This window comes from Paralichthys olivaceus, chromosome 18 (genome assembly GCF_024713975.1).
Source record: "Paralichthys olivaceus isolate ysfri-2021 chromosome 18, ASM2471397v2, whole genome shotgun sequence".
Lineage (NCBI taxonomy): Eukaryota > Metazoa > Chordata > Actinopteri > Pleuronectiformes > Paralichthyidae > Paralichthys > Paralichthys olivaceus.
In genome coordinates this window covers 430810-443876 of record NC_091110.1, presented here as the reverse complement: position 1 = coordinate 443876, position 13067 = coordinate 430810, and the positions used below count along the sequence as shown (strand labels likewise).

General features: G+C 38.1%; 1 long non-coding RNA gene across 1 annotated transcript; it reads left to right on the top strand.

Annotated features, from left to right (window-relative positions):
- Window positions 1–4010: 4010 nt before the first annotated feature.
- LOC138405426 (uncharacterized) lies at window positions 4011–12662 on the top strand. Its single transcript, XR_011239162.1, has 4 exons — window positions 4011–6456; window positions 6991–7183; window positions 8432–8613; window positions 8708–12662. It is a non-coding gene; the product is annotated as an uncharacterized lncRNA (long non-coding RNA).
- The last annotated feature ends 405 nt before the right edge of the window (window positions 12663–13067 follow it).

The window sequence follows — 13067 nt, the reverse complement described above, 5'->3', positions numbered from 1 at the left end:
TTGCAAAACAGGAAGTGCTGGATGACGCCCAGCCTCACAGGCCTTTGTCTTTGACATTTCCTCAATAGAATAACAGAAGAAATTTGAATATCCTTTTATCTTTCAACAACATAAAAAGAGAGGATGGCACAGTGTTAAATAAACATCTGCCCCCAGCTGGTAAATTTAAAGAGAACAATTAATCCTGATGACTTTGTGAGAATTATGGTGTTAGGTATCGATCTTCACATTTTATCGGAGGTGATCATTTTTGTCAGTGAATAATTACTTAAGAAAGAGTAATTGTTTTCTTATTGTCTTGAACTCTCCCTCAGCTCTCTCTCTCTTTCCAATTCAAGTCCATCACTGTGGTGTAAAGGCAATTTCATTATTAACTGAACATAATAACAAATCCATGTTGCTGTTTAAACTCTGCAATAAATCTGCAGAAAGAGCATGGCCAGTGTAGTTCATTGTGAAACCTTTCACTGAACTTCTCATCTCGGGACAGTAGCTCAGGTTGTCACTGCATATTTAAGCATTACACTGTGTTACTCAGAGGTGGCAAAGGTACTCACATTCTTTACTAAAGTAGAAATACAGATACTTGAGTAAAAAAAGACTCTGGTAAAAGTAAAAGTACTGATACAACTCCTTAACTCAAGTACAGGCTCTGAAATGTTCTCAAGTATATGAGTAAAAAGTAAAAATGAATTTTTAACTTCAATGATACACAATGCTTTTTCTAGGATATAGGATAGTTTTCCTCTTTTGGTATCAACCTACACAGAACTGGTACTGAGAAAAAAAATCACTGGACACACATCTAGTTTTGCTGCCAAATTTCAGACAGAATAATAAAGACTACAGGGAATAAATGGATGTGGAATGTGTTCGGGTTGATTAAGTCCCTGCCCTTTGTACACACCACCTGTCACTACCATAGATTGGATGGTTTAGTGAGGTCCTCTCTGTGTTGATGTGTTTTCTTATGTCGTGTTGTCATCCGTGGAGGTTGAAACAAGTAACGAGCCAGTTTTGAGAATTTAAGGAGTAGATACCTGAAAAATCTACTTAAGTACAGTAATGAAATATTTGTACTTTGTTACTTCCCACCTCTGGTTTTACTCATTTGATAAACTGATAGATGGATGAGACATTGGCTGTGAAAGGATATTCACTCTAAAGACCATTTGGAGAAACTTTCTAAAGCATTATTCAGATTCAGAAAATAAAAGTAGTCTGCAATTGGTTGATTATAGTAACAGGGACTTAAGGGATGTAAAGTGTCCCAGAAAGAGTTGTTGTTGGATTTGTCTGTACTGTATATTGAGATAAATACCTCTATTGTGTTGGGGGGGGAAGCAGAACCCTCAGAACCCAAACACACTTTGGCCCAATGGGCTGCAGTTGAAAAGGACTGCTGAAGATTATACACTGAAAATAAAAGGAAAATAAATCTCAGGTGGATCCAACAGTGTTTGACACCCAGATATACTGTATGGCTGCACCTCCCCCTTACCACTTTTTACACTTTGCACTTTTCCGTGTTGCATCTTCATTATAGCCCCTTGATAACATACCTCAAAATTTGAATAGAAGAAGAAAAAGAAGAATTACTTTTATTGTCATGAATACACTCTGTCACACTGTGAATTTCATTTTATTTTCATTTTATTTTATTTATTCATTTATTTTTTCTTATACAACTTATAGGTCCATTGTCTGTTTGACTTGTTGTTGTTTGTTTGCACTATTTGTTGTTTGTTATAAGTTGTGTGTTATATATTACTTGCACATTTGGAGTATGGGGAAACGCAATTTGAATCCTCTGTGACCTGTTGCATTGTTTGGTTGACAATAAAGTTCACTGAGACTAAGACTAAAGAAGCAATGGACCACAGAGCCAAGTGAATGCTTGATTGCTGCACTGAAGTCAGTACTATAAAGGTAAGATTTTTTGGGGGGAGAAATTGAAATAGAATTACATAATTCACCAGGGTCTGGGAGCATTAAGCTTTTCTCTGGTATTTAAATTTAATCTCACCCATCAACACAGATCACTAAACTCTGCTGTTGTTGCTTTTCTTGACATGTGTGCGTGTGCAGGTATGTGTGCATGTGTTCCTGAAGCTTTATCCTGTGTAAACAGTTGGTGGACTCATTTAGTCATTTGGATTCAGTCCTTCCCTTCGGAGTGTTCCTTGGTATTCAAGCCACGGTGAAGTGTAATACAGCCAGGCCCCTCACTGCCAGGGGTGGGGGGGCTTGTCGGACTAGAAGGATAATGGGGCAGGGGGAGGAGCTCTGGCAAAGTGCCACATGTGCCAACTCCATGGGAAGAAAAACTGCGGTCTACATTAAACAACCACTGTCTCTGCTTTGAAATTTGCTACAAATCATTGACAGTCCTTCCTAATCATCTCACAAAGCTATAGTGTTGTACATGCATTCCAACCTTCCTGCTGCTAGTTTCACTTGATTTAATCTGCATGTGAAACTGAATTTGCAGAGATTTTATTACAGTTACATTGTTGAACAGGTTACCGTGTGTGGTGAAGTAATGTAGTAGTAAGACTGATTTGAAAAGGCTGGCCACCCTGTACATATGAGAGCAAAGACAAACAACAGAGGGCTTCCCTTTCAGTAACGTGGAATATTAACTGTGGTTAACACAGTATAAACCTCTCTATTAACATACCACAGTCCAAACTCACTCTCAGTGTCTCTGTATGTCTGGAAGCATAACTCTAAACCACTCAGTCTATGAATAGACCTCCAGATCACCCACTTGAGCTCTTAGTGGAAGTCCTGACTAATGTCCTCTGCAGAGACATGATGATGCCATCGACCTGGTCAGAGCTTGTAAGCTTCTAGAATATTTAGGTTCTCTCACGCTGTAGTAAGGGTTGTATGGTCAACATACCATCGGGAAGCATGTCATCCATTCCATTCCCACTATGACGACACTGAACCTACTATACCTCTCGGTTTGAGTCACATTACCAACATCTTTGTGTCTGTTGAACATTGACCAACCAAATTAAAATTTTTATAAATCTGTCATGAAACATATTCACCACCTGTTACATCTTTTTAAAACTTCTTGTGGTAATTAAAATAATAAGCAAATATATGAATATTGAGCCAAATGAAAAACTCATTTTGAGATAAATAAGTCTAATGAATTATTTTGCATACAATAAATACTGGGGGGAAACTATTGTGTTGTTTATCACAAACCACCTTTTTTAAAAAAAAACCTGGATTTGTTTTTTTAAACAGTGGAATATAATAGCATCTGATATGTTCCTGGTCGAACTCAAGTGTAATAGTTTCGTCAACTTGGAAAATACATATGATTGAATTATTAACACTTGGAAACTTAATTCAATCACAAGATTGAATCATGTTATTGAACATTACACCGCAACAGTGTCACTAAAAATAACAAGTCAACCATTACAAGGTTGCAATATGTAAGTTTTTGCATGTGCCTGATTATTTGATCTCTTTTTTCTGTGAGGGTTGTAGAGCAGCGTGGAATGAATGTTGAACTGTTGAATACTGAAGAAGAGTTCAGGTGTTGGTAGCAGAAATATTCACAGAAACCACTGCGACTCAGGTGGACTATTGTTTAACGTTGGCCTATAAACTGTCTCTCACCTTCACAGAACAAGAAAACTTGTTATATCAGGCCTTTTGTATTGAGGTAATAGAAGCCCTTAATTTGGAGCATGCATTGTAATTTGAGGACTTTGTTGCAACAATGGTTTTTCTGAAATCAGCCTCAGTTACTTACTTGGAATTTGTTACAGATGTTCCATGTTTCTTTCTTTCACTTGATTTCAAAGAATCTGCCAGGTGAAGTGAGAGAATGAATGAATGAATAGAGCTGATTTCATAGCTGTGATTGGTTGGTGTCCAATAATTATATGCTGACTGACTGTAATGGAAATTTTACATTTGTGAATGTGTAATTGCATGAGCAGACATGTATGTGGATGACTGACCAAATAGTTCACCAAATTGTTTATCTGAAAGGGCAACCTTAAGGTTTACGATGGTGGCTTAAGAGACTTGAGTTGTATGGCCCCGAGAAACCAAAACTTTATGGTGTCTCATGGTATCTCTGATTGGGATCTCACACCTGGGGTCTCACAGGGGGGTCATCCACAGAACATGTAAACAAATGGACAGGACGTCTCCTCCACTGAGTGAAACTACAGGAGGGTAATAAATACCTTTGAATGCTTAGTGGGAGGGGGCAGAGAGTTATAAGAACACAGATTCTCCTATGTTCTTTGCTCATTTGTGCATGTCATTCAGGTGATGTGTACTGATGAGTCCATCTGCAGATGCTGAATTAAACTTTCAGAAAGAAGTGTTTGACTTTGTGCTTGTTTCACAGAAATTGCCACCACACTGACCAAAACGTCGAAATAATAATAACAATAACAACAACAATAATAATAATAATAACAATAATATGAATAACAATAATAACTAATAATACATCAGTAAGGTTGATTGCGTGGCGGATGACCTCAGCAGGACAGCATGCTGTATAGTAATTTGCAATACTGTGGCTGTGTCAGTCTGGTGACGCCACGGCCGGACGCTCCATATTTGGCTATGCCCCGCTTGTTGCTAAAACCACTGGTTTCCAGCAAGAGAGTCAGACGATCGACAGACTGCACAGGGTACTCGCTCAGTAGCAGCACAGACACAGAACAGAACCTTTAGGAATACATCAGAGGAGATGATGTCAGTCACAGCAGCTCTCGTCTCTACACTCTTCTTTCTCTCCACACGCTCCGCCTCAGGTGAGTCCACGCTGCTCGCCCTTCATTCCACGCGTTCTCTCAAATGACCTTAAAGTCAAATTGTAGTAGCGCGACATATGATATGTACATACAATATCAAATACTATGATTCTCTGTGTGGAGCAGTTTGTTTTGTAGTATTGTGAGTGTGAAAATGTAAATGTATAGCAAATGTAAAGTTGGATTCACATGAACAGATCTACATGAACAGGTCACTGGAGGAGCAGCATACAGTCATTCGTTTAGTGTTTATGTTTAGATTTCCGGCACACATAGAAATACTCTTTACATGTCTTATAGAGTTTTCAGTACAAGTCACTACACACTTTGCAGGATTAATATTTGAAAAAAAATGTTTGAACACCAGTGGACACTCGTGCTTAATAGGCTGTAAATCACATTTAAGAATTTAAGATTACCTGTAACAATTTAATGTTGAGGCATTTGTTAGTACCTAAAACATTATGTAACATGAGGGGGGGGGGGACTGCTGTTTCTTCTCAGTATTTGCTCATACTGCGAAGAAACAGCAATGACTTACCACACTGTATATAGCTGTTGTTAATAAGAAATGACTGAATGACTGATCTGACTCAGGTAAGGTAAGGTAACAGACTGCTGATATAAAAACAGCCCTTCTCTTATGTTCTTTGGGCGCCACACTTTCTACTGCTGCTTTGTAATCATAAAAACCACACATTTGTGGTTGTGACAGAACAGTCAGTCCAATAAAATATAGGACCAAGGATATTTTACACTGACAATCGCAATGTGCTCTATTCACAACATTATCTTATCTCACTGACAAAGTGCTGTATCAGAACTTGTGGCTTTTTTAATTATTTCTGGTCCACAGTGCCTCATCTGTGCAAAGCTTTTTTCTCTCTAATGAATGTGTGTAGTCCTACATATTGTGACGGGCCTCAATTAAGGTGTTAAGTGTTTATTACTTAAAAGTGTAGTTTAGTGTTAAATAGTGTTCAGTGTGTAGAATTTTGTGATATCTAGTGTTGAAATTGCATTTTGCAACTGATTACCCCTCACCTCACGCTCTCCTTCCAAACATGAAAAAGAAACTGAAGCAGCCTTTAATTGTCATGAAAACTCAAAAGGTGTTTAGTTTGTTCAGTCTGGACTAATGTAAAAAACATAGTGGCCTCTGTAGAGAGGGTCCCCTCGAAGTATTTAAATTTAAAGGGCCTTTTCTGGGGTAAGGAAACTACAATTCATACAATTTAGATGAAATAAACTAGTGAAAACATTATGAGAATTATTCTACATTAAATAATAGTTCCCTTTCACTTAAATCTTACACACTGGGCCTTTAATAGTTTAAAACTTATGGCACTAAGGCCCTATCACTGTGTGACAGTCCCCTGTACAGCTCACCTATGGAAATTACTTGTATAAGTTAATAAAGTATATAAAACACCTTTGGTGTATTGTTTTCTTTCATAATGACAGGAGTCAACATTTGTGTGTCACTATAACCTTCATTTAAATCATGTTAGTATAGTATCTTACACAAATTGTCTAATTTTCCAGGCTCCTATCCCCAAGCACAAAATTGGAAATCAACCAACTTTAAAACCATTTTGTCCTGGGAACCAAAACCATCAGCCACTTACAGCTACACTGTGGAGTACTCTACGTAAGTACCTGCATCCGAACCCTCACCCTTTAACTCTTTCAACAAATGGCATTTAATTCCCAGAAACATTCATCTTGTCAGTGTGTCCACGGAAAGCAAATGCCCTCACACTTTCCCGCTATGTGACCTTGCAGGAATGAGTCTTTCCATTATTGATTCAGTAAAAGCTTTTACTGGAATGTATATTTTAGGCCAGAGCTCTTTAAATAGTAAGATAACTAAAAGACAATTGACCTTTGTGATTCAATAAGAGAAAAATGAAAGAGGCAAGAGCAATGTCAACAATCAAATAAAATTAACAAATGCCAACAGCTGCAAACAGCTCTTTCAGCTCATTGTTCCACAGTATATTCACATCAATGTTATTTTGCACAGATAATAAATTATTTATTTCTGACTGTATGCGTTATAAATGATACCCAGACTAGACAGACTTAAGACCTAATTTATTGCTCATCTGGTGTCTATTATAGACTAAATAAGACTATTTTCATCCATCATTCATGTCCATATGAAACTTGTCAAATTTTACAGGGTTTCAGGGAACAATCAGAGGACTCCTCACTGTATCCAGACCACAGAAACAGTGTGTGATCTGTCCAGCTCTCTGACTGACCTGAACGCCTACTACACAGCTGACGTCCTGTCCGAAACCCCGAGGGGGCCACCACTGACCTCATTGAGTCCCCTCACACCAGCACACCACGGTTCTGCCCCTACAAAGACAGTACGTTCTTCTGCTACACTCGTGAAGACTTTTTTCTAATTGACAAAACGTGTTGGAAATAACAGCTGTTAAATTGTCCCAGAGCCTGTCAGTGCTCCGGTCCTTCCCAATGACCTCTTGTTGCAGCGCAGCTCTGTCTTTCTCAAGCTGCTTTCTGACATGCACCGAACTCAGCAGTTCCTCAGTATATTTGCCAGAGGAGGTGCATGTGTGAATGCAAATGTCCAAGTGAGACGCTCCCCAGTTTTTGCAGACTTTCTCCTCCTGGCCTCCTAGTATAATGTCCGTAGAATTTCAGGAGAATTCTACGGAAGTGTATTGCATTCACTTGAAAAAAAAAAAAAACAGTTTTTTCTGAGTAATTTATTTTTTGGTTTGTTTTTTGAATATTTTTTTCTGTTTTTCTGACAATTTTTTTTTTCTGTTTTTCGCAGTAATTCTTATCTGTTTTTCGGAGTAGTTTTTTTTCTGAATTTCTGAATTATCGAGATACTTCGAACTCCCTCGGAACCTCCAACCTGCAAGTGACTCCCATGGACCTATGGTGACTCCTGCCCGCACATACATGCCCCATCTCAGCAGATCTGAATGGGCTTTCCTTCTGAGCAACCGCAAAGTCCTCAGGTGCCTGCGTAGATTCGACAAACTAATGATAATACCATCTATATGACTTAAAGACAGGACTATCTCCCAGTGTCTTAAACCCAGATCAAAGTAAAACTTGATTAAACTAAACAAGCAGGTCATGTTTGTTTCCATTACATCTAGCTCTCAATAAAGGAATGAAAGCGTCTATTGTTTCAAATGCTCTCTAAACGCAGAAAAAAAAAAATAGTCCGAAAAACAGAAGAAAAATTACTCCAAAAAATAGGGAAAAAAAAGTGAGAAAAACTGAAAAAAATATTGATTTAGACATGCATTGTAAACAGAGTTTGTTTTTTTTTTCAAGTGAATGCAATACGCTTCCATTCAATGTGAAAGCACTGTGAGAGAGAGTGTTTGTGTGTGTGTTGCTGTTGTGAACATGTCTGTGCAGAGAACCTCCTGTTGTGTTGTGCATGTTTGAAAGTCAGACTATGGGTAAACTCTGTAGCCAATATTGCTCACTTTACCTGTCATATCTAAAAATGGCTTCAGCGTTGTCAATGCTCACAATTTTTTGGCCTCTAACATAATTAAAATGGTAACTTCCATGAGAGATACAGTGGTGTACATGCACAGGTGACAGTCTCCCTCCCTTCTCCATAGCTGAGATAGGCAAACCTGACTTCAAGCTGGAGGTGATTGAAAGCCAAAAGAAAACCACCCTGTATGTGACTGACCCACTCACCGCCCTGTTTAAAGATGGCCACCAGCTGAACATCAGGGACATCTTTGCTGACCAGCTGCACTATAAAGTCACCTATCGGAAAAACAAAAGCACTGGAAAGGTGAGTAAAAGGAGACATCACGATATCGGTCTCAAACAGGCATACATTTTTACTCATTACATACTGCATGTTTTCCATTCTGTGTTTTCTGCAGAAAGCCCACATCTCTAAGACCAATTTAATAGAACTGACTGATCTGGACTTGCCTGTATGCCAGATGCGTCAGTGGAGAGCAACACACACAGCAGTAGTCTAGTCCTGACACTGAAGTTTTGGTGGCATTTACTTTTCATTGGTATTCTGTGTGAACTTACACACCAAATAAGACATTGTGAAGTATTTTTGCTCAAAACCAAGCATGCAGTTAAAATCTCTAAAGCTTCTTGATGTCAACAGTGTTATTTTCTACATGAATAGACTGGAGCATCTAAATGGAATTGAAATGAAAGTTGTGCGAAAGGATGGAAACAGGATGTATCCCTATATACCCTGTTTTATTCGTGGCAAAGCAAAGAATCAGTTAAAGCCGGATCTGACAGGACACTGGGTGTATTGCTGTGTGTGTGTGGGTGTAGCTGAAAAAAAAGCAGACAATCGCAATGTCCCTTCTCGGGTTAAATAAAATGGTTGGCTGGTCTGGGAGTATGTCTAGATATACCACATGGCTCTCTTCAAAAGATGCAAGCATCATATGCAAATCAAAACTCGTAATTTAGTCATCTAAACATGGCACTGGTTTTTGTTATGTTGCTACGCACGGGTCCTTTATCTAAAACTCTCTAAGTTTTACATTAACTGGAGCTGGGGACCATCAGTGAAGTAGAGGTAGCTGGCCACTGCCTCATATAATAATAGCCATGCTCATCCTGCCATTCAGATGAGTTTTGATTTCTGTAGCATTAATTTGATCATGTTTTGGTCTGGAATTTAGTTCCTGTCAGCCTTATCAGTTGAATTTCTTTTTTGTTTTAGTTCTTTATAAATTACTTTTTGTTAGAAAAACCTGATCCATCATGTGTCTTCCCTTATTTAGTGCCAGATGACTCTGATGCGCCAAACCAAGTTATAAATTGCCTGTGAAAATAAAACTGAAAATCTTGTAATTGGTACTGATGTTCAAGGACAAAAGATTATCAGCAAAGTTGGAGCAGCAAAACAAATCAAAAATAAAGAACCTGGGTGTTACTCAGGACTAGATTTTAATCCGCACATAAACAATGTCACAAAGATTGCCTTTTATCATTTAAGAAACATTGCAAGAGTAAGACTGTACCTCACTTTGGAAACTGCCAAAAAGTTCATTCATGCTTTTATACTTTCTCGCCTGGACTACTGTAATGCACTATATTCAGGATTACCGAAAAAATCCATCGTTAGCCTACAGCTTTTGCAAAATTCAGCAGCCATGGTTTTAATGAGAAATAGGAAAAGATTCCATATTACTCTTATTTTAGTGTCTTTACACTGGCTTCGAGCATCACTGAGGATTGATTTTAAAATTATTTTACTTGTTTTTAATTCTCTTAATGGTACAGCACCGTCATACATCTCTGACTGTTTATCGGAATATGTTACGAATCATTCCCTCAGGTCGTCTACAGCGGGCTTGCTCAATGTCCCCAAAACAAACTATAAAAGGTTTGGGGAAGCAGCAGGAAAGCTGTCTCAAAAGCCATCCTCCTGGGAAAGTAGATACAGTAAACACAAAGATCGATGTCATGAAGAAAAGCAGGAACTTGAAAGGTGCAAAAAAATATCAAAAGAAATAGAGAAAACAACAACAATTTTCTTCTACAACTCCCAACATGCACTGAACTGTGCTTGTGGCCCCATATTTTTCTCATATTACTTCATGTAACTAAAGTCCATTGTTTGTGCTTCCATCTCTCTATCTCTCTCCCTCTCTCTCCAAATTTCACTACTAATACTACCACCATATTATGATTATGATGATGATGATAAACTGTTATTATTAATAATATAATTGCATCTCAATGTATCACTATTCATTATATTTATATTTTTATGACAACAGTCTCTCTCTGTCTCTCTCTCTCTCTTCTCTCCCCTCTTATCCATTCATCTCTCCTCTCCTCCATTATTCTCCTCTAGTCAAGGCAGATGGGCACCCACACTGATTCCAGAAACTTGTTGTCGTCACTCACTCATAGTAAACTCACTTGAATACTATAATAATAATAATAATATTGATACTACTACTACTACTAGTAATACACTTTATTCATATAGCACTTTAAAAAAACGGAAGTGCTTTGACTGAAAAGCAAGCAAAGTAAATAAAAACTTGAACAAATAAAAGCAGTAATATGACAATCAAATATTAGTTTGGTCCAATTTTGAGTGAAAATGGCAGAGCAGATGTTTTGGTTGCAAACCTAACAATGCTCTACTTGGCTCTACTATTGCACTACTACTTACTTGTATGCAAGTAAAGCTATAATTCATCCTGCACATTGAGGCCTCCATCATGAAATACAATGCACAACAAAAGACATAAAACAGTTTATATTTTGTTACATGTGTAAAACATTACATACAGTACAAAATACTATGAATATACACATTTCACTTAATAGTAACATGCCATCGCCCAAAGATATCAGTAATCATATCTTCAGTTTTAGAGCATTCCATTACTTCTGACTATACGTTTTGGCAGCTCTGTGCGGTAAACACATTTCCCATTAGTCTGCATGAAGGTGACTGTCATCTTATGCTCAGTGACCTGGAAGTAAGCCACGCCTCCTATTGTGTGATTGACAGGACTGGAGTAGAGCTGCCAGGACTGAGGAACACTGTCCTTGTGAGTGGTGTCAGGATCGCTGACCACCCCACTCCCACTGACTACATATGAGCTCCCATCATCCTCTCTGATGAACTGTTAAAAATACAGAGACAGACAGCATTAAAGGCATCAATGTTGTGCTCAATTAGACCAAGATACAGCGACAAAATTCATTAAAGGTTCAGTGTGTAAGATTTAGGTGAAAGGGAGCAGAAACTGAATACAAAGTAATCCTAGTGATGTTTTCACTAGTGTGTTTTAACTAAATTGTACGATTGTTGTTTTCTTAGAATGAGCCATTTATATTTAAATACTTTATATTTACATGGGGAGCAGGTCCTCTCTACAGAGGCCACCATGTTTTTACAGTAGTAAAAACTGGACAAACTAAACGCCTCTTGAGTTTTTATGACAAGTGAAGGCTGCCACAGGTACTCTTTCATGTTTGGAATTCAGGAAGACTTTCTCATAAACCGTTCCTGGCAGAGGCCGTCCACACAGAGCCCAGTTCTGCCGGAGGTTTCTTACACCTGGGAGTTTTTCCTCCCCGCTGTTGCTCATGCTTGCTTGGTGTGGAACAAGTTGGATTTTGTGTTTCTTCTTGGACTTGGACTTTTGTGCAGCACCCTTAGACAACTGCTTGTTGTGATACCGTGCTATATAAATTTGAAATTTGAAATATTCAATTACTCACAAATCTATCTCTCTATATATATTTCTTCTTATTAATCAGCTGATTGTGGGCATTTTGAATGGCCATTCAGATATTGCCACAATCTCATCCAGCCAGTCGTGCGGTTGTGATTAAATTTGAAATCCTTTCTCCTCTCTCCGGCAGTCAGCTGTCATTAGTGATCCGCTGTAACTCCCCTTCAACCCAATCTCCTCCGGTTTAATCCGAAGCCATGGTCCAGTCCAGCAGAGTCATTCATAATTATTTCTCCATCAACCCCTCTGATGCCGATGACATCACATAGGGGTCAAAATGCCAAAAGACTTAATTGCATAGAAATAAAAAAAAATATTCAACTGTCAAGTTAAAGTCTCTCCCGATTGAACTGTTTTCATATCCACCACTTGTTTCCAATCTTATTTCATTGTAGGGCTTTATGCAGCACATTGATTCCCTCTTACACTGACACACACATATTGACAATCAACACATCTGTATGCTTAGACTGCAACACTCACGTTGCACAGTAGATTCCTCTTGCTCCAACGTGTTTTACAGACACACAGATCACTTTATAATGTTGAGGTAATTATAAAATTAAATATAAAACCATATCATACAAGTGGTAGATTAAGTTACCAGATATTCCATCACAGTGTATCATTCTATGTTATTGTTTCCATCTTTTCAATCCCCCCTCCCTTTCTGCTTCTGTTGTGCAGTGACTTTAGTTTTTTTACGGTCATTTTGTGCCATACAGACTTGCATAGTGAAGATAAGGCTTACAGTGTACCATTCTTAATGCTGTCTTTACTCAGTAGCCATCACATTGTGCAATCATTTATTTCATTGACATGAGTTGAAGCTAATTGTTGGACTGTAAGTTATACTACTGCAGGAAAAACAAATGCTCATCTTCCTGGAACAATATGTCAACACTGTGCTCATATAAAATAAATAAGATTTCATCTTTATGACTAATTATATTGATCAGTAATATCCGTTGAAACAAAGTATCATTTAACCCAATAACTA